General features: G+C 37.5%; 1 long non-coding RNA gene across 13 annotated transcripts; it reads right to left on the bottom strand.

The window, feature by feature from the left end:
• Positions 1–9648: 9648 nt before the first annotated feature.
• Positions 9649–23679, bottom strand: LOC148133061 (uncharacterized). 13 transcript variants are annotated; one of them, XR_015746449.1, is made up of 6 exons: positions 23665–23679; positions 21878–21985; positions 17718–17778; positions 17535–17625; positions 14648–14741; positions 13007–14552 (listed from the first exon to the last, which is right to left on the bottom strand). It is a non-coding gene; the product is annotated as an uncharacterized LOC148133061 (long non-coding RNA). The 13 variants fall into 13 exon arrangements; XR_015746448.1 differs by lacking the exon at positions 23665–23679 and adding an exon at positions 22415–23157; XR_015746459.1 differs by lacking the exons at positions 21878–21985; positions 23665–23679 and adding an exon at positions 9649–9843 and having other exon boundaries at positions 13973–14552; positions 17718–17916.
• Between the last annotated feature and the right edge of the window lie 697 nt (positions 23680–24376).

The following is a 24376-nucleotide window of genomic DNA, read 5'->3' as shown; positions in this document are numbered from 1 at the left end:
ACTTTGGTGTTTTAATACTAAGATCTTTTTTTTTTTCATTATGCTATAACATCCAGCACAGCAAAAGAAAAAGAGAAAAAAAACAACCCCTTTCATCCAGTGGTGGGTTTCAAAGTGGTTTACCACCAGTTCGGTGGGCGTGTCTTTGTGTGCATGCACACACTTTGCGCATGTGTGTGTGCCAAACACATGTTTGCATACGCGCAGAGGCTTTTCGACTTACGTCCTGCAATCCTGCAAGCTCCCTGTGTCTTCAACAGCTGACGCGCTGCAATCTCCTGTGCCACACAAAGCAGCTGCGCTTCAAAAGCAGGAAATAATGGACAGTATGGGAGCCCAACAGGCAGGTGGGCCCAACAGCAGATTGTCTGAGAGAACTGGTTCGGTCTCAGCTGATCTTTGGCGCTACTAGCTTGGCAGAACCGGGCAGAACCGGTAGCATCCCACCTCTGCTTTAATCCATAGCACCTTTCAGAAAATAGATTTTTAATGTAAGGGAAGTATGTCCACACATCATACATTAGAATTCTTTATTTCGGTATACAATTATTTATAAGGCCTTCCAGCATATAGAGCTCTTAAGATCAAGGCAATAACCAATTACCAAAAGTTGATAGGAAGACCTAGAACAAGTTATGTAGGCATCTTTATTTCACTCAGCTGGTTTCATGAAGAATAATAGAATAACAGAGTTGGAAGGGACTTTGGAGGTCTTCTAGTCCAGTGGTTGCCAACCAGTGGGCCGGGGACCACTGGTGGTCTGCAAGAAAATTTTGGTGGTCCACAGAGAAATGTCATCCCCAAAGCACGCCCCAAAGCACCCCCCAAAGCAATTAATCCAGGCTACGCAGGAACACAAAGTTGCGCCGCCCACATGGCCCATAGGAACACAAGGCTTGCATCGCTTGCATTAAGAACAACACAAAATAGTAAGGGCAGGGAGGAAAGAGCAGAGGGGGGTAACTTGCACCACGTACCCCAGGTGCCTCGCCTGGCCATCGGGCTGCTTCTTTCCACTTCTTTCTTCTGCTTTTGGCTGCACGCAAGGAAAGCAGCAAAAGTCTTTCTTTCTCTCCCCCAAATTCCATCAGAAATGAGTCTTTGGGACCCTGCAAGGCATTCTGCTCCAAGAGGCTGCACCAGTGCAACAAGTCTCACAAAGACTCATTTCTGGCGGAGTTTGGGGGAGAGAAAGAAAGACTTCTGCTGCTTCTGCTGCTTTCCTTGCATAAAGCCAAAAGTATCTCTCTCTCTCTCTCTCTCTCTCTCTCTCTCTCTCTCTCTCTCTCTCTCTCTCTCTCTCTTTCTCTCTCTCTCCCCCTCCCCACGAGAACAGAGCTGGAGATGGTATCCTGCAGTCCTAAATAAAGAATGATCAATCAGTAGGAAAGTGGGGTGGGGAATTTTCCTGCAGACTTTTTTGGGGTCTCTGGTCCATGGGATTTAAAATTATGAGTTTGGTGGTCCCTGAAATCCAAAAGGTTGGTGAACCTTATTCTAATCCAACCCCCTACTTAGGCAGTAAACTCTACATCACTTCAGACAAATGGTTATCCAACATCTTTTTAAAAACTTCCAGTGTTGGAGCATTCACAACTTCTGGAGGCAAGTTGTTCCACTGATTGTTTCTAATTGTTCTAACTGTCAGGAAATTTCTTCTTAGTTCTAAGTTGCTTCTCTCCTTGATTAGTTTCCACCCATTGCTTCTTGTCCTGCCCTCAGGTGCTTTGGAGAATAGCTTGACTCCCTCTTCTTTGGGGTAGCCCCTGAGATATTGGAACACCGCTATCCTGTCTCCCCGAGTCCTTCTTTTCATTAAACTAGACATACCCAGTTCCTGCAACTGTTCTTCATGTTTTAGCCCCCAGTCCCCTAATCATCTTTGTTGCTCTTCTCTGCACTCTTTCTAGAATCTCAACATCTTTTGGACAAATGGTTCTCTTCTTAAAAACCTCCAGTGTTGGAGCACCCACAACTTCTGGAGCCAAGTCATCCCACTGATTAATTTTTCTTTTATTAGGACATTTCTCCTTAGTTCTAAGTTGCTTCTCTCCTTGATTAGTTTCCATCCAGTGCTTCTTGTCCTGCCCTCAGGTGCTTTGGAGAATAGGTTGACTCCCTCTTCTTTGTGGCAGCCCCTTAGATAATGGAACACTGCTATCATGTCAACCTGGGTCTTCTTTTCATTAAACCAGACATAGCCAATTCCTGCAACCATTCTGGGAAAATGAAGGGGTTCAGGGCAGGAGGTGAGCTGTGCCAGAAGATATTAACTAGAAGCCTTGGCAGAATGTTAGAAAAGAGCAAAGTAGTGGCACAAAGAATAAGAAATTGACCTATTTGAAAACCCAAAAGAATGCCTTATGTACTAACTGTATAGGTATTTCCAGCTGAGAGATTGCCAAATGACATGCCAGAGGAACTTGAACATTTAAAAACTGAAATAAATGCCATGGAAGAACATTTACCTAAGAAAGGTCTCTTGTGAAGATCAAAAATCCTGGCATCTATGGAGATAAGTAAATTGAGACATATTAAAGAATAGGTTTCAGATAAGTCTACACAGAATACAATGGTCCCATTCAGTTTAAGATCTGTAGAAGAATATTTTTTTTCTTTTTCATTGCTCAACTAGTGATATTAGCATTTGTAACTCAGTAATTATAGGACCAAATTACAATGCTTATTTTATCAGGCCACTGCATTTTGAAGATTAAGGGATTTGTGTGTGCTTGAATTTGAGTTCAGCCCTTTATTTATAGAAGGCAAGGAGAGGCCAGGATATATTTTTAATTATAACTTCACAAAGTAAAAACAACTAATGTGATTATTTTCATAGTAGTGAATAACTTCCTCTACCATATTAAAAATATTAAGTGATTGGCAAGGCTTGAGAGGATCCATGGGGCCTTAAATTATTGCACCTTTTGAGTATGGGCAAAGTTTGTATCAGTCTGTAAACTCCTGCAATATCTATTACAGTGTGCAAAAATGATAATAGGTTCTACAGTACAGAAGGGATTCTATGGTTCCATTCTTATTTAGCTGATAAACAATTGTTGGGCTTGCCAAAAGCAAATATAATTTAAGCAGCCTTTGTTAATTAGCAAAATTGCAGAACATCACATAATATGACAAAAAAATTACATTGATGCAGAATGGTCGCCTTCTTCATTCCTAGGAGTAGGTGAGCCCACTAACCTCCATTGTTGGCTTTTTTTGGTGGCCCCCCCCCCCCCCCCGCCAACCCATCAAACTCATTAACCCATCAAACTAGGAAGTTTTATACAGTAGATGATAATGAGCACCTGGAATTGTACCTAATTCAAGGTTACAGCTTGGATTCTTCTGAAATGGGTGTAGTAAAACCTTTATCATATACACAGTGATTGTATCTATGTAGATATTAAGAGTGTTTGTGATTATATTATTAGAAAACAATTTATTTCTGCATAAAGAGTATCAGCTCAGCATTCCAGCTTAAGAAATATCAAATATCCTAGGAGCAATTTTGCTAGTATATGACTAGAAAGGGAATAATGTTAATTGTAAACCAGCATCAATCTTGTTTCAGCCCATCAAATCTGAATGAGTTGCCAAAGGACTGTTGCAACAATGGTGGTGACAAAATAATTGCCAACATCTTGATGTATACATTAAGATAGTGAATGTATTTTTCACTAGCAATGGAGCATAAGCATAAGCTTTAAGAGTCTGAATTCACCAAGCCTTAAGACATTTTCTGAGGTTTTTGGCAAAGATCAGCCCAGCCACCATACATATGTATGCATATTCACGGAACCTGAAGAACCATGGGGGGGTGGTGACAAAAACATCATTGCACTGAAATGCAACTTTCACCCCTTTTGTATGCATGCCATGATGTTGCACACACATACAAAGGGGTGGAATTTACAGCACGATGCCTCTTTTGTTATTTGGATTCTGTGGACATCTCTGACAGAAAATTCTTCAGCTAGTCACAATGAAGCTAAAGTGATGATCATGATCTCACAGCACAAGCTTCACCCTTTGTGAACTTGCAGATAACATGATAACATGAGCGCAAAAGGAATAGAGTTTGCATTGTATTGTGGCAAAACACATTTCGTCACTTGTCCCCTTCTGCAGAAGTCTGACATGGATGAAGGGAGAGGGATGATGGCATATACATGGCAATTAGAATACCCAAATTCCACATCTCAAGTACTTGTGTCAGATTCAAGATGTAAGCCCTTATGGTACCATTTGCACAATGAAGACATTGCTCATGTGCCATTATTTGGGCATCTCTGTGGTTTGCTGTACACTCTCATCTTCATTTTCTGTATCTATCATTTGTTCTTATGCTTTGTTCTTTCTTAGTCGTAATATTGCCTGGATAATAATGCTATTTATATTTCTATTAGCTTTTCAGAATGTACCTTATACTTTTGAGGATATTAGTGGCTGATAGTTCCACTAATCTCCATTAGTTATTTTGGTGGTCAGCCATCCCTTTTATGGCATTAGCAGTCTTCAAACCAGCAAGAGAAGTGGGAATCTTCAAAAAAAAAAATGGTCATACATTTCATAGTATAATAGTAAGATGGTTCTGATAATGTGCATAGGCATTCATAGGCAATGATAAAGTGATCCTGGAAGAGTTGGATCCTGAGCTTGATCACCAGCGTACAAAAACAATCATTACTAAGGGAAATAATTAAAACTTCTATGGAAGAATCGGATTGAATAGACCTTTAAAATATTCAACTAAAAATGAATATAAATTGTATTTAAGTGTGCACCGGAACTTTTTTAGGCTTGATTTTTTTAAAAATATCACTGACTTTATATCACCAAATTGAAGAATGTAATACAGGTATCCTCAACCTGAAGCAGGGTGGAAAGTTACCAGAAAAGTATTCTTATAATTAGCAGAAGTTTCTTAGCTTATATCGCAAATATTATAGAAGTTGCTTAATATGATATTGTGAAAACCAGAAAATTGCTGAATCTAAGTCTAAGAATAATGACCTATGAACTAGATAGTTCTAAATGGCAAGGGTGAGCGAGGATGGAAAAACAGATGTGTAAGATAAGTATTTATATGCTGAATTGTGCAAAATGGCTAATTAGTCTTGCTTCCCCTTTTTGTAGTACGCTGAGACTGGGAGCTGCATAAAAGTAACCCTTCAGGAATAGCCGGAGGTTCAGAATTTGCCATGCTAATGCTCTGAACCTTTTGCGCAAATAAACCTGTATTCTCCTACCCTTCGTGGTCTTGTGTCCTGATTTGGAAACAGGATCTGCTGCAACAAACCTACGACCACAATTGAGCCTAAAATTTATGTTGTTAAGTGAGAAATGTGTTAAGTGAGCTTTGCCCCATTTTACGACTTTTCTTGCCACATTAGTTCAGTGAATCATTGTAGTTGTTAAGTTAGTAACATGGTTTTAAGTGAATCTGGTTTCCCCACTGACTTTTCTTGTCAGAAGGTTATAAAAGCTGATTACGTGACCACAGGCTATTGCAACTGCCATAAATAAGAGCCAGTTTTCAAGCATCTGAATTTTGATCACATGACCATGGGGATGCTGCAATGGTCATAAGTGTGAAAATAGTCATAAGCAGGGGTGGGATTCTACCGGTTATGTCCCTTTCTGTAGAACTGGTTGCTCTGAAGAGCAGAAAACAGAGAGCTTACATAGAACCGGTTCTATGTTTGCTGCTGTTTGGGCCCATCTGCCTGCCTGAGCTCTTACCTGACCTTCTTCCTGCTTTTTCAACCACAGCTGCTTTGCGTGACACAGCTGCAGTTGAAAAAGCAGGATAAAGTGATTTTTCAACTGCTGCACACCTGCGCGCAGTGCTGCTCTGCTGTCCAGACAGCTAGCTGATGATGATATACACATACGCACAGGAAAACATAAAACCACCGAACTGGTAGTTACACCGTTCGGATCCCACCCCGGTCATGTCACTTTTTTTCAGTGACAATAATACTACAGTACCCGATGTAGATTTTCGTGTATTTATGTCTGTAGCAAAACTTGCATCAGCATATGCAGTTAAATTCAGTTCATCTTTAGGCTCCAAATATAATGCATAATGCATTGTTTGTTTCAGATATCTGAACACACGCTTAGCAGCTTGCCAGTGCCTTTCAGTCAGCTCAGCATTAAATCTCGCTAATTGATTAACACAGTATGCAATATCTGGCCTTGATCAATTACTGAGATAAGATAAACTAACAATCAAGGACTGATAAATGTTCTTATCAAAAATAGGACTTTGAACATCACTGTGGCTAAACTCCTGGCTCATTGGTGTTTTAGCCGGCTTACAAAATTCCATTTTAAAACTTTTTAGTAATTGGTTAATTTTGTCTGCCTGTGAGATTTTGTATCCTCCCCTAGTTCTATCTATCTTTAAACCAAGATATTGTTTGATTTCTCCTAACTGTTTTATCTTAAATTTCTTCTCTAACAGTGAGATTATTTTAGTAGCTTCTTTTCAGTTTTGGTGATTAATGCTATGTCATCAGTAAACAATAGCAACAATGAAATTACACCTTTTTTTTCCTTTTGAACAAACATGGATCAGCCATGCCAGCTACAAAGCCTATCTTAGTTAATTCTTTAACTATACATTGGTTCCACTCATATCCTGATTACTTCAAATCATAAAGACTCTTTTTCAACCTCCAGCAATCAGTTGTGTTATCATTTTTGATACCTAAAGTTTTCTTTAAATAAATAGTGTGTTGCAACGGTGCATGCAGATATGCTGTCTCTACATCTAAATGATTTACAATGTATTTCTCCTTAGCTGCCCACACTAATGCTGCTCTTAATGTAGTAGCCTTCAGACTAGGTGCAAACACCTCATCATAGTCATTTGCTGTCTGATTGAACCCTTGTGCTACTAACCTGGCTTTATGGGTAACAGTCCCATCTACACCTGTCTTTAGTTTATAAACCCATTTACATCCTATGGCATGTTTACCTGGTGGTAACTTAACATTTTTGTATACCTCCAACTATTTTAATGATTCCAGTTCCTTATCCATTGCTTCCTGCCAAGCAGCCTGATACTTAGTAGGATACAGTTTTAGTTCACCATAGTTACTGGGAACTGTATTCACTTGGCATACAACACTAGCCAGATATCTATCAGGTGGTCATGTTACTCAGGTTGAACGTCTTGGTAATACAGGGCTAACTGGTGGACTCACCTGTGCCACCTGCTCCTGTTCTTCTACCTTCTCCTGTGCCTGTTCTACTACTTCCTCCTGTGCCTGTTCTTCCTCTTTAATGGCTTTTCGTGGTTTACTTATTTCATCTTTAGGGACTATTTGGGTGTCAATAATAATATCATTGCTGGATTCCTGTTCCAGTTTATTCCACCCAACGTGCTCAAGAAATTTTGCATGAGCACTACAATAAACATGAGCTGTGCCTTGATCCCAAAATTGTTTAACCCATGGTTGCTACATATTATGGCCTCATCCCACAGTGTTTCAGGCAAACCTCAATCAGATAATATAGTGTGAGCCATGGCTTGTAATGTTTGCCCTCTTCGTTCTACAAACGAGTTATGTTGTGGTCTGTAAGGTGCAGAACGTTTATGCTGGACACCAGCCAATTTCAACATTGTTTGGAATCTTTTGTTAACAAACTCAGTCCTGTTATCAGTAACTAAAGCAATTACTTTACTCCTCATTTTTCTCTCAGCAAACCTTAGCCAGTTAAAGAAATGTTGGAATGTTTTTGTTTTGTTTTTCATAAGATAGCAGAAACCATATCGTGAGTAATGGTCCATAATAATCAAAATATAGCAGGCACCTCCCAAACTAGGTTTCTTAGGACCAATTATGTCAGCAAAAACAACCTCTAGAGGTTCTTTGGTCTTAAAACCATTCAGTCTGTTTGCTGGAGTAACCTTGCTTTTCTCTTGGCTACAAGCATTACAGTTTAAATACTTGCTACAGGGTTTCAATTTTACTCCCTCTGACAATTCAACAGTTTGTTTGAGCATTTTGAAATTAATGTGCCCTAGACGTCTATGCAGTAAATGTATACATTCATCATGTGGTTTAACATTGTTATAAACTGAGTTAACCATCTTCAACTGGTCATCATGTATCACATATAAATCATTCTCTAGATTAGCAGTAACACTTTTACCCTCTTTCTCTATTATACAGTTATGTCCCCTAAAGGTTTCTACATAACCAAGATTAACTAAAGCCCTTACTGATAGCAAATTAAATTTCAGTTTAGGTACATATAACATAGTTAAATGTTCATTTACACAAGAACAATATGCAGTACCTTGACCAGAAGCCTTCATCTTCCATCCATTTGCCAATGATACATGTTGCTTACTTGTAGACTTCTTTACAAACCTTTACAAACCTTTTTCTATCTTTAGTAATGCATTGCGATGCTCCACTATCAACAACCCACAAATCATGGTTTACAGTTGAATTTCTAGACATAGCTAAACTAACATTCTTCTTAGCCTTCTGGTGATTACCAGTATTCTGTTGTTTTCCCTTTTTACAGAATCTAGCTATATGTCCCCTAGCCCCACAAGAAAAACATTTCCTAACAGTATAGGCAGTTGAAGACAAATCCTCTTCTTGTGGTTGTTCCTTCCTCAGTTGGTCCCTATCCAGTTGCTTCTTCTAACAACCTTCCGGTTATGTCAGTCAATGTCAGTTTATCTCACTGAGACTGAGACTAAACAACCCAGGTTTCTGGCTCCATCTTATGGCCATTTGCGGAACCACACCCGTTTTAGTATTCTCTTAAAGATACAGTATTAAAATGTCTATCCTGGTTTATATATTTCCAACCCAAATAACTGTAAGGTGACTTACATTCCTAATACCATTGTAATTTCAAACAGTCACCAAATGAACTGTTGTAAGTTGAGGACTATCTGTATTGTTGTTTGTCATGTATCCAATCATAGTGCAGTTAACTTGAAAGTTGTGTTTCAGAAACTGGTTAAAGTATCAAGAAATTGCTCTTTCAGTGTTTCCCTATTGAATGATAAAGACTTCATACAACAAATGCTGATAGTGATCTTACAATACTCTGATTTGAATTCAGAAACATCAAATGCCCAAATTTTTGAGTGGGAAGCATATAAAACATATTTGAAGTCAAATAATTCCTTATGCATCATACAAAGATAAGATTAAAAATAAAAGAGTAAATAATTTGAAAGATGAACTGAAACATTTATGGGCACTGTTACTTAAATGCCCATGGTTTATACTGAAAAAGAAATATGATTAAGTGTTATCATATAATAGCAGACAGAATTCATGTTGATATGTTTATGACAGAGATACAGGGAGAACAGTGAAAGATCTGGCAAAATCTTAGCTAATTGCTTAAAAAAAAAAAAAAAAAAGATAGGACAATGGTTCCAATTATTACAGGCCAAAAACATGAAATATATAAAACTGGGTGTACAAAAAAGTATTCCTGGAATGATATTGCACATTACACAACATTTACTGGGATTACTTCTTGGAAACATTCATATACAACCACAACTTCCTATATATCATGAACCATTTTTACATTTCTTTTAAAGGTTGGAAGTCTGACCGTAAGAAATTTTCCAAACAGAGGTTTGAAGGTTAAGTGGAAGGAACAGACTTTATCTAATCCTGCAGGTGTGTATGAGGCGTTTATCCATCCCTTGGCAATCATTACTCATGTCTGATCAATACAGTTTTGCTTAAACCAATTTCCTGTATGTGTCCCATTTTATACAAGCTTATAAATGCCTCATCTGCAGCAGTCAGATTGATGCAATATTCATCCAGGCACACAAAGAAGCTGAACAAGATCATTGCTATTTTTTTAAAAAGAAAGGTCCTTAGTCATTATGTACTGACAATTATAATTAAAATTAACTGTTATATCATTAAAGTGCTTGTCTGATTTGGTAATGTATTAGCCCAGCCAGACTGGCATTCAGACTGGCATTCTAAATAAAAAAAGCACTTGTTGCAAATCTTTTGCTGATGATCATAATTACTGAAGAACATCTTATTTGCCAAAACAAGGCAGGTGACAAAAGGAATATGTTACTATGGAGATGAAAGGATATGTTAAAGCATCTCAACAATCTCCATTAGTACTAGAAGGTTACACATTCTATTAAAGAAGTAGAAACAGTATAAGATGGCAATTAACTTTCAGAAAATGTTGGTTCAAGTCTCTGTTTTCTCTATCAAAATTTGATAGTCTCTCAATTCCTGTAGAAGGTTAGAAAAACATTTATACTGGGAGTTGGAAATTCAAATCAGGGAACAGTCCACTTTAGAAAGGGCAAGGGTCATACATTCAGACAAACCTGAATCTCTCTGGAAAAGTATTGCTTGGATTATCAGTCTGGTTTCTGCATGGTGTACCTAGACTTCCTGGGAACGTTGTGAATAATCCCTCCTCTTGCCATTTTGTCTGTGAGGTAAACCAAGCAGGGAACATACCAGTGGTGGGATTCAAAAGAATTTACTTCCTGTTCTGTGAGCGTGGCTTGGTGGACGTGACGTGGCTTGGTGGGCATGGCTTAGTGGTCATGGCAGGGGAAGGATACTGTAAAATCTCCATTCTCACCCCACTCCAAGGGAAGGATACTGCAAAATCCCCTTTCCTTCCTCAACCCACTAACCTATTTCCCAGCTCCGTTCTCCTTTGCAGGACAACAAAAAAAAAGACCCAGCCAATCAGCTGGGACTCAGGAAGCAGAGAATATTTGGAGCGCCCTGAGCCAGCTGGTTTCGGGGCTAAGCCACCCCGTAGAGGTGGTGAAGAGGGGTGAGACTGCCTGCAGGGTTGAGGAGAGCCGCATCTCTCCTCCACAGCTGGCCATTACTCCCTTTCCTGAAGGCGGTTGCAGCGGTGGTCAGAAATGGCCACCACAAAGAAGAACTTGACCGGAAAAGAATGTGCAGGAGGAAGATAAGAAAATAAAGTTTTGGTTGACTGGGTCAAACAGCAAAAGCAACAAATAAGGTACCCTGGAATTGAAACTATTAAAAAACAATAACATTGTTCCCCAAGAAGTTTTTTAAGCTGCGAAGGAGAGAGAAAAGGGAAAAGATTTGGTTTTCTTCTTTTCCTATACTGACAGCTAAGAGACTTAAGCAAGAAATTAGAAAAAAAAATCCAGTTTGACATCAATAGGCATTTAATACCGAAAATAAAAAGTCAAAGGGATAACAAAGATTTCTGGAAAATTAAAAGCTTTTGAAAACAGGAAAGGAGAGAAAAAGAATAAAAGGGCAAGATCTGGAAGGGAGGAGACTGCCTGGAATTAAAAAACAACTTACAGCAAAATCTCAACAAGACTTCCAAAAGATACATTCTAACTGAAATATCTCAACAAAAACCCCAGGAAGAGAAAGTCGAAAAAGAAATAAGAAGATATAACTCGGGACTATCTGGATTACTTGATGATTTCTGGATTCTTGGTTATTGTTTTGAATGACTAAAATCAATCGGGTGGTTGTTGAAAACTGTTTAAAATGGCACCACCTATAGAAGAACTGAAAATGGAACTTAAAAAGTACAAAGAAGATGCACAAGAAGGGAGAGGTTCTTTTGGCTTCGTATTTCAGTTTTTAGAAATGGAGATTTGGAATTATGAGAAACAACAAGAAATGCCTGCAGAGCAAGAAGATTGCGACAAAGAAGAAGCCATCTTTAATGAACAAGTAATCTTAGATGGGGGGAAAAAAGGAAAGGGGGGAAAGAGAATGGAAAGTTTAAGACTGGGAAAAACAACTCCAAAAAAAATAGAATGAAAAATAAGTATAAAATCAGAAAGCAACAGAAGAGGGAAATACAGAAGAGAGAATTAGAACTAGAGAGACAAGGGGGTAAAAAGGGAAGGGAGAAGATGAGAGGGAAGAAAGAAAGGAAAAGAAGTTATAAAGGACAGAAGCAAAATATAGAGAAACAGGGCCTATTTAGAGATAATGGGTGAAAACTTAATAGAAAAAGGGATTCTGCAAAGGTACATAAGATAGTATGGTTATATTAGAAACAGAAATAATTTTAGAAAATATGAAACAATGTATGATTAAAATGTCTGATAAAATAGCTATCGTGATTCAGTGGAATGCTTGTCAATAAATAAATGTAACAAAACATATATTTAATGATTTATAAAACATATGTGAAGAGAAATAAGGGGAAAATTAATTATGGAGATTATAAGTGTTTTTAAGGAAGTATGATATTTAATTGAAAAGAAGTGTTAAAGATGTTAAGATTTTAATGATTATTAATGATAGAACTGAACTGGAATGGAATGAGGGTTTATAATTACATATATTTACAATCTTTTTTTAAAAAAAGAATATAGTGTGTATTATAAGAATGTACCAAGCAGATTTCGATTGGAAGTTATGTATTATGTATTATGTATTATGTATTATATTGAAGGTCATAAACTTAAGGTATATATTGAAGTTTAAATAAGAGTTGAATGGATGTAATTAAAAGATATAAAGGTGTCATACTCCAATTAGTAACTAGAGGAGAAAAATTGTTTAATGAGAAAAGATAATATGAAATGGAAACAGAACAGACAAAAGTATTAATATAATGATTTGAATTGAGATGAGATAATCAAAATAAAATTGAAAAAATTAAAAGAGGGGAAAAACCATATAGAAAATGTAAAATAGTATAAGATATGGAATAGAATACAAAAGGAGCATGAAATTGAGTTTTGTGTCTGTATAAAGAAGTTCAACGCGGGACCATGCTATTTTCAAAAAAGATGTTTTATTTGTATTTTGTATGTGTGAAAACCCAAATAAAACTTTATTTTAAAAAAAGGAAGCAGAGAATAGATGGGGGCAGGGCCAGTCAGAGGTGGTATTTGCCGGTTCTCCAAACTACTCAAAATTTCCGCTACTGGGTCTCCAGAACTGGTCAGAACCTGCTGAATACCACCTCTGGAACATACCAGGAACCCTACAAGCCTGGCCTGTGTAAACAGACAGTGCATGGTGGCCCCCAAGACTTAACAACTGTATTGAGAAGACTGCCATATGCTGTACTTGGTCCTTGCCCTCTCTCAGCTCACTCTTGTTACTGCTATTCTCTTCTGAGTGGATTCTCAGAAGTGGAGCAAAGAACTTTCTCATGCTCCAGATGAGCAATTTTCCTTCTGTTGGGCAAGAAAAAAAGAGAAGGGTTGGATGACACATATGCTGGCCTCAAAACCTGACTCCATAAACTCCTTAAGATTGTTCCATATTAGCATTCTTGGAATACCCTCACCTGATTGGCCCAAATGAACTACTCTGTGATTGGTGGAAAGAACAGCAGTGATTGGCTCATAATGAATCAACTGCGATTGGCCGCGCCAATCGCGGGAGATTCAAAGAGCCATCATTGGTTGCGAGCCGCCGGCAATCCCTATATGAAGGGCTGCCGCGGCTCGCAAGTCCAGCACAGATCTGTATACTGAAATAAAGAGCTGAACAGTCACCCTGGTCTCAAGTCTCTTTTCCCGTGATCGAACAAGATAAAGCAGTAGTATAGGATGGTTCTTTGAGGCATTGGAACAACTGGATAATTAGTAAAGGAGGAAAGGAGTTGGGTTTGGTACAATTCTGTCATCCTTTCCAGTTTCCCACATAATGCATTCCATCCATCTGCCTAATAATAGAGCAAACTCTGACTCATCTCTGATGCAGTCCTGACTCCACTTTGCTTTTGAGCCCACAAGCATCCTAGTCCCTGCTCAAGACCTAATCTTACACTTATAACATAGAATAACAGCGTTGGAAGGGATCTTGGAGGTTTTCTAGTCCAATCCCTGCTCAAGCAGGAGACCTTACACTATTTCAGAAAAATGGCTGTCCAGTCTCTTCTTGAAAGCCTCCAGCGATGGGGTACCTTCAATTTCTGAAGGCAAGCCATTCCAGTGGTTGATTGTTCTCACCTTTAGGAAATTTCTCTTTAGTTCCCAGTTGCTTCTCAAATACTAGAGCACTGCTATCAAATCTCCCTAGTCCTTCTTTTCTTGCTAGATCCATATCTTTATCTGTCATTATGTAGCTGTAAAGAAACAATAAATATTATAAATGTTTGCTTTGCTAAATGAAAATGAAAGTGAAGAATAGAGCTCTGAGGTCCAACATTCACTCCTTGTTATTTCCAAATAAGGAGAGAGGCCAGTGGTTCTGCTTCCCTTATGTTGTTGTTAGTCGCGAAGTCATGTCCAAACCATCACAATCCCATGGACAACATTTCTCCAGGCCTTTCTGTCCTATACCACCTTCTGGAGTCCATTTAAGCTCATGCTGATTGCTTCAGTGACTCCATCCAGCCACCTCATTCTCTGTCATCCCCTTCTTCTATTGCCCTCAATTGTTCCCAGCATTAGGCTCTTCTCCAGTGAGTCCTTCCTTCCCATTAGGTGGCCAACATATTTGAGTTTCATCTTCAGGATCTGGCCTCCCCTTATAGAAAATGGCAATTTCATAAATCCAACCATCACCTGTTAAGAATATTCACTCAACCTGGTCATAAAAGAGGTGGATTTATTGAAGAAAGCTCACACTAATTAATATTAAGGTTTGTCTTTCACATGAACTTGCAAAGTAATCATATTCACCTTTGTTGATATTCTTGCTGGTAGCTTTCAACAGATTTTACAATGTGAAATGTGGCATTTCCTTCAGTCATGAGCCACCATTAGTCCAGCATTCCTGTGGATAGAATTAATTCAAGAATAGAATATTTCCGAACAACGTATTATTTGCATTCCTTAGACAAAAATCTTTCAGTTTATGTTTGGAGGTTGCCTTCAAGCCAATCTTTTGCAAAATCAAAAAGTGACATCATTGATTTGCAGATTTCCTATGGTTGGACAAAAGTGGGCAGAGAGAAGTAACATTTTGTTCTAACAATGATTATACATCATTGCATTAAAGTGATACATTCCTTGCCTGGAATGAGTACCATTAAGGAAAACCAACTGTAAATCCAGAAGTGTTCACTATATATGTTCCAACTTGGTCAGTTAGAAAAAAAAGACTCTCAGGCCCATGGTTAGCCAAACATATACTTTACAGAAGAAGCAAAGCTGGATCTGAGATTTTTGCACCCAAAACATATGGTTAACTTCCCTTGTTCCCATCCACCCCCTTGGTTATCAAATAGCATCCAATTAGGTGCTAACAAATTGTTTGGGTAACAGTCCCCATCTCCAGGGGCTGAATCAGAGGTGGTATTCAACAGGTTCTGACCAGTTCTGGAGAACCAGTAGCAGAAATTTTGAGTAGCTGGGAGAACCAGCAAATCCCCCCTCTGACTGGAGATTTTACAGTATCCTTCCCCTGCCATGCCTACCAAGCCACGCCCACAGAACCGGTAGTTAAAAAAATTGAATCCCACCACTGGGCTGGATGTCTCTGCATTCCTTTGCTTCACCTTGGAACAGCAGGCAGGAATACAATCTTTTTAACATGCTACATTTTTCAGGCATTATTAGAAGGTAATTGTTGTTGACATATTACATTGTTCACAATTTGTTCTTAAAGTGTGCCATTTTATCAAACACCAGCACAATGACATCCCCCAAAAGAGGAATTGTAACTTTGGAGTAGTGGTTTCATTCATAATTTGCACAAAAACAGATGATAAGAACATGCCTGTAAATTTTATTTTCTCCAATTTTTTCCACGTAACATATACAGATATTGCAAAGCTCAATTTTTTAAAAAAATCGAGCAGCCCATTTTTTAAAAAAGGCATCTATCCAGATCGAGGTTTGCTATGGTGCAATTTTAAGGCTACATTTAGAATGTTTTAGCATAATTTCAATAGTTACTTTTTTAATATAAATTTTATTTGGGTTTTCACAAAAACATAATACAAATAAAATATCTTTTTTTGAGAATAGCATGATCCCGGGTTATTACTTCTCCATACAGACACAAACTCAATTTCATATTCATCTTCGTGTTCTGTTCCACATCTTATTACTATTTTAACATTTTCTCCATAATTTTTCCCCTCCCTTGGTTTTCTCAGCTTTATTTTTAATTTCAATAGTTACTTTTATTAATATTTTTTATTTTCTTTAATACTAACAGAAAAAGAGCAACACAGAAAGAAAATAATGCAAATGCATAAATTCAGAAAGGAAATTAACAATGTATCAAAAGAGATTTTTAAAAAGGTTAAAAAGAAAGAAACAAGGTACAATCAACAACTATAGAAGAAGATATCATGGACAGGTTAGGGAGATGCAGCCTCCAATCTGTAATTAAAGAGAAACCTTTGAAATACAGATAAAACTGTTCCCTATGTCCCCATAAAGGCAACTCTGCATAACAAGTCTCTTATCTGTATGCCAGTAAAGTGAAACTTGACACGTTGATGCACCCTGCACTACAAGTATTTCTTAGTCCTTAACCGTAAACACAGCGATTGAATTACTTCTTTTTCCTCCGTTATACCTGCTGACTGTTTCCTATCTTTGAGAAGGCTGGATTTGCCACAGGCTACACATGGAGTAGACAGTGAAATAAGGTTTTCCTGCAAACAATAACCTTGTTACTTTACTATAATTAGCATGTCTCTGTATACAAGGCCATAAAGACTGGTTCTCTATGGTGTTGCAATTTATAAAAATGTTTGTGGCTGGCTGGGGTTCTTCTGGAGAATTTGGCCTTTGTTGGAGATTAATTAATAACTCATATCACTGTCTCATTGCTCATAGGTGTCATTAAAAATAGTAACTTCATGGTTGACTACAAATCTATTTGCTTTTCAACTCTACATTTTGAACTGGTTTTGTGAAAAGCCAGGCTTCTTCCATGTTCCAGGAAGTAGATAATTGTTTAATGAGATACCTGTTCTGATTTTGACAGAGCTTTTGAACTATAGTCTGTAGCAGCAACTCCTTATTCTCATAACTCAAATCTCAGTGATGGTGAACATGATGGAATGCAACATTTCATATTGTTCTTTAAAACACAGTATAGCCTGAATAAAGATCACGCCTTCTTAAACAAGCTATGTTGGTTATTTTTACTAAAGATATTTATGTTCAAAAAATGTATAAAGTAATGCATTTCAGAGTTGAATTATATGGCATTGTATTCTGTCTGAAGAAAGTCTAAACACTAATATAACTTGGGTTTGAACTAAATTCCTGGACTATTGTTTTCCTTTTTAAATTTTAAAATGTACGAAATAGCCAGCTTCTCTGAATGATGACCCACAAAATTATGAATGTTGATGACAAGTTCCACTTGCTTTTATTTCTTGAAACTATTATTCATATTTTTCCTATTTTTGCATCGCTCCACAAACCTTAGTCATATTGACATTCTTCTCTATCCACATTAATATCACATTATATGTCTTTCTTCTACAAATGTATATTAAGACAGTAATAAAATGAACGAATAACAAATTAATCACTCTATGAATCAAATGTCATGAAACTAACAAAACAAGAAAACAATTTTAGTGTACATATGTTTACTTACTGAAGTAGATTTTTTTCCTGTCAATGTGCACTGTCCGTCATTCCCATGTCATCATGTGTTTGGTTTCCATTCCTTCCCTTTTCATTCATATCTGTAATGACAATATTGACTGAAAATTAGATTTTCAAAGTCATGTTCAAAAATATAATTGTGAGTGCAAAGTAGGTAAAAAACAATGCAAACCTGAACATTTTCACTGTTTGAAAGCCAACAGTCCTGATTGTGATGTATTTCTAATAAAAATCTACAAACAATATAGCTTTAGTTCAGTAATAGAAAACTACAAAAGGTAGGAAAGGAACATGAAATACCTAAATAGTATTTAATATCAAAATACAGTATTTTGATTGCAATATTGATATGAGTTGCCTCAAACATTTCCAACAGTTTATTATCAAAAATAATGAAAGGACCTTTTGAAAATAGATAAAGAAAATTACATTTCTTACAATTTAAAAACATCAGGAAAAAATCCAAACTTATGTATGATGCATAATTAAAACATATGGCATCACAATAGCAGCATTTTGACTCCATGAAGGTTAATAGTTAATGAATTACAAGGTGTGTCTGAAGGACCTCTGAATCTGGCATGATTCTTCAAAGGCATCTCATGCTGTCATTTTTTGTTTATTTTTATTTCCTTTCATTTCCTGATCCCGAACACTATTTCCATACTGTCCCAATATTAGTAATTACAGTTCTCAGAAGCTTCCAGCACATCCTGCATTGCCCAATACATGTCACAAAATGCTTGGTCCCAGGAGTCATCAAAGATCATGCAATTGGTGTGGACATTGGTAGCCATTTCCCAAGATCACTCTGAATTGAGAAGAAACGTAATCCTCAATCCCCATTCTCAATCCAATTCTCCTACTCCATTAGCCTTCATACATGAAGAAGAGTATTTGTAGCTCAGAGATCAAATGAGGGATCCTTGGTGTTCTTGGTTGTCTTCTTGCAGGTATTTCATTACCAAACTAGGTAAGATCATCAGGACAAGCACTGAAGATGATACTAAGTTTGGGTAAGGAGAAATGTGCAAGAAAACAACCAATGGACCCCCCCTCTGACATGCAAGTGCCTAAGGGATTTTTTAATTATTATTTTAATTCCCTCTCGGGCATCACTGCTCTAGCATCTCTTGTTGAGCTGCTGCCAGACAGTAGCACTGATAAAACTGGGCTGAGGTAGCAAGTGGGAACTTATATTTGCCATTTGCTTTCTGGCCTTCAAAGGGGAGATCAGCTCTACTAAAAAAATAAATATAGATAGGACCATTGCATAAATGTTTCTCAGCTTCTCAAACCTTCAAGAGTATGGCCAATTATGCACTATTTGGGGGGGAAATAGCCTGATTATTTAAGCATCTTGTTATAGATTTATCTTTTCACAGTTTGGCAACTTGCTATTTAGAACACAGGATCAGTCAAGCTAGCTATCCCAGGTTATATTGATTGAGAAGCCAATGTAACATTAGCTATCTATCTCGCACCAGCCAAGAAGGTAGAAGGTTTACTGTTCTTTTAATGTAGCACAACTCATTTCTCCCATTCAGAAACAAAGATTATTAGTACCTACTCCAGCTAAGTGCCTGTGCTCAGCTCCTCTTTGAAAGATCATGTCAATCCCTCACACAGGACATGCTTGAGACATTTTAAAATTGCTTGACGTGAATTGTAGATATCACCCTCTATTTCTAAAGAAATGTTCACCATCTAGTATAGAAACCTTTAAGAAACATTTTTGAAGGGAATACAGTAACTCAATATCACATAGTTCTGAATTGCAACAAAAGAGCTTTTCATTACAGGTGACATAGTTTAACTGTGTAGGATCATCCAATTTGCCAAAGGGAAGTACCTCCCTGAAAATATTTAATGAGTCTTTCATGTCAAGTCCAAGCTTTTCTCAGCATAACGGAAAGCAGACTAAAGCAGTGGTTGCCAACCGTTGAAAAATTTTGATGGACCGCAGAAGAAATGGCCCCCAAAAACAATTAATCTGGGCCATGCAGTTGTCATGCCTCCCGGCTCTCCAAGGGACCCTGGAGTCAGGTCCCTGAGATGCACGTGCCAACCAGCTCCTACACTCGGCGACGGCAACAGCAGTCCCCTCCCCCAGCGCCCGCTGTTAGCTCTCCCCATTAGTTTTCTAGCTTTGAATTGCTCCTGGCTCTCTCTCTTTCCTCCCCCTCGCCCACGTGCAGGCAGGACAGGAAAGGGAGACAGAGCCATGCGCAGCTCTCCACTCTCCCACCCCTCGCTGCCAACATCGAAGCCTCGGAGACGCAGGCAAAGCCGCCGCAGCGGTAGCATCTTGAGTTGCCTTAGCATGCTCAGTTAGTTAAGAATCGCCTTACCCAGAGAAAGAAGTGGTGCTGGAGGAAGAGGAGGCAGTAGTAAAGAAGAGTTCTTAAAGAACAGTGGAACTTAAAGAAGTTCCACTGTACATTATACAGAAGCCTGATGATGGCAGATGAGATTCTGCTGAAACGTTGCTACAACTTTAAAAGCACAACTATAATGACGTGGGAAAATACACGAACAAAGCTGAATACCATATATATATATATGTATGTATGTATGTATGTATGTATGTATATATGTATGTATATGTATATGTGTGTATATGTATATATGTATATGTATATGTGTGTGTATATATATATATATGTATATGTGTGTGTGTGTGTGTGTGTGTATATATATGTGAATAACCAAAGATCCACATACAAATACCCAGAACCTCAGAAAACATATATATATATATATATATATATATATATATATATATATATATATATATATATATATATATATATATATATATATATATATATACATAAAAAATATATTAAATATATTAGCTTTTTTTAAAAATTCGTATTAGTGGTCCTCGGGATTTAAAAGTATGAGTTTGGTGGTCCTTGAGATCCAAAAGGTTGGTGACCCCTGAATTAAAGTCTGCATGTTTAATATTATCAAAGGAAAAAGAATTCAAAACATCTGAAAAGAGCTGTTTATTTATTCTTAAATAATGCTTTAGAATACAAAATAAATGAAAATTAAAGGCACTTAACTCTAATGAAGAAAATTTCATGAAAAGACAGACCAGTTATAAGGTAACAAAAGATGTGGTAAATTACCAAGTGAAAAAAAGATTTGGTGAATTACCTTGGATTTCATTTGCAAACTTGCAAGATTGGCAAAGAACAGTCAATAAATGTCTATGCCACAGGAAAAAGCCAAAATTAAAATTTTAAATTCTACATAATCCAACTGAAAAAGGTACTACCAATTGAAGATTATACTACAGAGAAAGCTGCCTATCATGGGTAACAGAATGAATAAGATCTCTAATTGGTAGAATATTAATAATAGAATGAGGAGGACCAGACAATGGACTTCATAAATATCTATGGTACAAAGAAATAAGAGAAGATACATGTTGACTGTAGCAAGAATATTGGAAAAGACATATCTTGACCATGATATCAAATTGGGTGATTAAATACTGTATGTTCCATATTGATAGTGTGATAACCCATAGTCTCCCAAAATAACCCAAAACCCAAAACATACATTAAAGTCCGGTAATGCCTTCAACTTAAACTTCACTGTTTTATTAGGCACAGCTTAAAGTCACAAAAGTAAATAATCAGGCAAAAAAGAAACCAAAACAAACCGCATTGACAGGAGTTCCAAAGCAAGCCAAGATAATTGATCATACATTCCAGGAAGATACGGGGAGAATGCCAACAAACATAAACCTCTTTCAAAGGAAACAATAAACTAAACTTTGGGAAGAATGCCAACAAACATAAACCTCTTTCAAAGGAAACAATAAACTAAACTTTGATGCCAGCAATTCTGACTGCGTAGTTACAAACATAGCTCCCAGCTGCAAGCCACGAGGAGGATCATGGTAATCTCCTCCTGAGTAGACCTCGCTTTTCCCTGATCCTCTCCTCCCTGCATGACCTAGGATGGATAGGGGATGGGCCTGGATCCTCCTCTGATTGCTCAGACGGCCTCTGCCCTTCCCCAGCCTCCTCCACCACCTCTGGAGCCACACTCCCACTCCCTGTTGGCTGTTCCTCCTCTTCCTCAGAGTCAGACTCCACCAGGGGCATAACAGATAGTATCTATCCATAACAGAAATTTTACTAAGTTCGGGCAAAATTGGTTTCTTTGCATACAATATATCGCCAAGAAGGAAAATTTGGAAAATATTTTTAGGACTTCAACAGAAAACAATAATTTCTAATGTTGGATATAAAGTTCATGTCTAAATAATGGATACAAATGGAAGGGAGGGGGAATCATAATCTACTTTTTTACCTTTTCCCTATGGTTTCATTTTTTAAATTTAAATGTAGTCATCTCCTTTTTTGGTATCATCTTGCTGTTCTTTCCATTTTTCTTTCTTTGCATTCCAATAATTGCATACTTCAAATTTAAATAATTGTATACTTCAAATTTAAACCAATTACTAATAATAAATATATTTCAATGAAATAATAAAATATAATTAATATACTGAAAACAAAATTCCCAGGAAAAAAAAACCACTTTTCCCATTTTTGCAAAAGAGAGACCAATAGGGCATCTTTGGTGTCCAATGAAGTACAATAGTTACTTCCTGCCATTGATGAAAATTTGGCAGATGAGTTTCTCTTTTAAAAGATATTCATTACTATCTATATACAACAAAGGTGTCAATATCACAGAATTCAGGGGAGTTTACTGTGGTGAAAATGACAGAATTTTTGCTTTGCATAGTTTGAAACTTCATAATTTTTTTTAACAAGAGTTGGTTACAGTTGCTGCTGGAGAGGTCATTGAAGAAGCTTAATATATAACATTGATATGACTTACTCCTGTGTTTTTGCTTGGAATTGGGATTGTCAGCATGCCTTTAGATCAGCACCCATTCAGCAAAATTCTGGTCTTTTCATGTATAATGGGTGACCAAAAGCAATATCACATGACATCAGGAGGATAAAATTATACTCAATATGCAGCAGTTGCATTGCTATTGTGTGGTATGCATCTACATTAATTAGGGAGTTTTTCAATACAAGAGCAAGGAAAAGGATTTTCAGCTACTTTGGTCGAATTTTCCAGAGTTGTTTTGTACACAGATAAATTTCCAGGAATCTTTTTGTTCTATCAGTGTTAAATATGTTTTTTCCTTCATGGATTGATATGCTGCATGCTCCCAAACAGTTCTTGGTAGATCTCAAAAAGATCAATATAAAAAACACACACATTAACAATTCTGAAATGTTTGCATAAAGATATCTTTGAACCCTGTCCTAAACCAGAATAAAATGTGGAAAATCCTAATTCCAACATTCCCATTTGTTTCATACTTTAGGACCTGCCATGAACAAAACAGCATTAACTATTGATGCTAAATATGTCCATGGCAAGTCCTACAACAAATATTTTGCTGAACACCTGAAAGCATGGGTTAGATATGTGAATGTATTACCCTGTAGGTAATTTGTGTTTAAGGGCACTCCCTTAAAATGCTAACTTAAATGCTAACTCATGCTAACTTAAATTCAACCATTCACTTCTAGGAAGCAGCAGCCAATGACTTTCCTTCCTACAGACCAGGGGTGGGTTAGCAGGGGTACAGGAGACCCTCTAGCTAAGATTCTGCACAGTTTGGAGAATCCCTGATTCCCATCCCTGGCTGGCCCCGCCCACCTCACCCCACCCCTCCCAGGAGTCCCCATGCAGCCCGTTTTGGATGCAGGTAAGTGCAGGGCGCGCACAGAGGCTTGGAGAAGGCGAAAAACAGGCCTCCCGGAAGTTTGGGAATGCTGGAAATGGGCCCATTTCTGGCTTCCAGAGACCCTCCAGAGCCTGGGGATTTTCACCTTCCCGGAGGCTCCAAAGCCCAGGAAGGGCAAAATACCCCTCCCCAATATGGTGCAGGAAGCTGACTAGGCCATACACACCATAGCCACGCACACTCAGCAAGCGGGCAGAGAACCTGTTGCTAAACTTTTTGAAGCCCACCGCTGCTAGACAAATTTTTCTGACCGTACATACTTATATATCTTTGGTGTAAATATGTGCACATATCAAACACACAAAGATAAATATGTATTTACTAGGTTGAAGCATCAAAATATACAGTAGATACGTCTAAGCACAAAAATCTTCAAAAATTGCTTTCCAGCATGCACTCTTCTATATCACTCCTTACTATACTAAGAAAATAGCAGAGTGATTATCTCATAAGGTTTCATTGCTATTATTTAAATGATTATAATTAATTTTTGATGATGTTATTTTTATACTGGTGTATGACTGAAATAAAGATAGCTATGTATGTACATGATCCTTAGTAAACATGGGTTTGTTTTCTATAAAATATATTTGACCTCTACATATACTGTACTGGCTATGAAACTCAATACTTGCTTATCTTTGTCTTTTTAAAATTATTTTATATTTCCCCTGATATTTGATATATTTTTGGTTTATGGCTGTTCAGTTAAATAAATGCAAAATATGACGACTAAGATTAAAAACTTGATTCATCGGGACACTTCCAAATGGAAGCATAGCTGGCTGGAGAATTCTGGGAGCTGAAGTCCACAAGTCTTAAAATTTCCAAGTATGGGGACCCCTGTCTAAGCAGTGCTTTCAGCAGCATCAGAAAAATGAGAACGGACCCACCAAAACTGCTTCAAGGGGATCTTATGATCAGTAATAATAAAAAAAGAACTGAGAGGTCTGCACCTTGCCTCTAATAGAGATCATCTAGAACAGCCAATGCAATCACTGCATCAAATGTGGATTTTAATCTTCTTTGTCATA

The sequence above is a fragment of the Notechis scutatus genome, chromosome 1 (assembly GCF_049901735.1).
Source record: "Notechis scutatus isolate UNSWTSFEM ecotype Mainland chromosome 1, rNotScu1.2, whole genome shotgun sequence".
Classification (NCBI taxonomy): domain Eukaryota; kingdom Metazoa; phylum Chordata; class Lepidosauria; order Squamata; family Elapidae; genus Notechis; species Notechis scutatus.
Note: the sequence above shows the minus strand (reverse complement) of the source record. Positions and strands in the feature narration are given on the sequence as shown.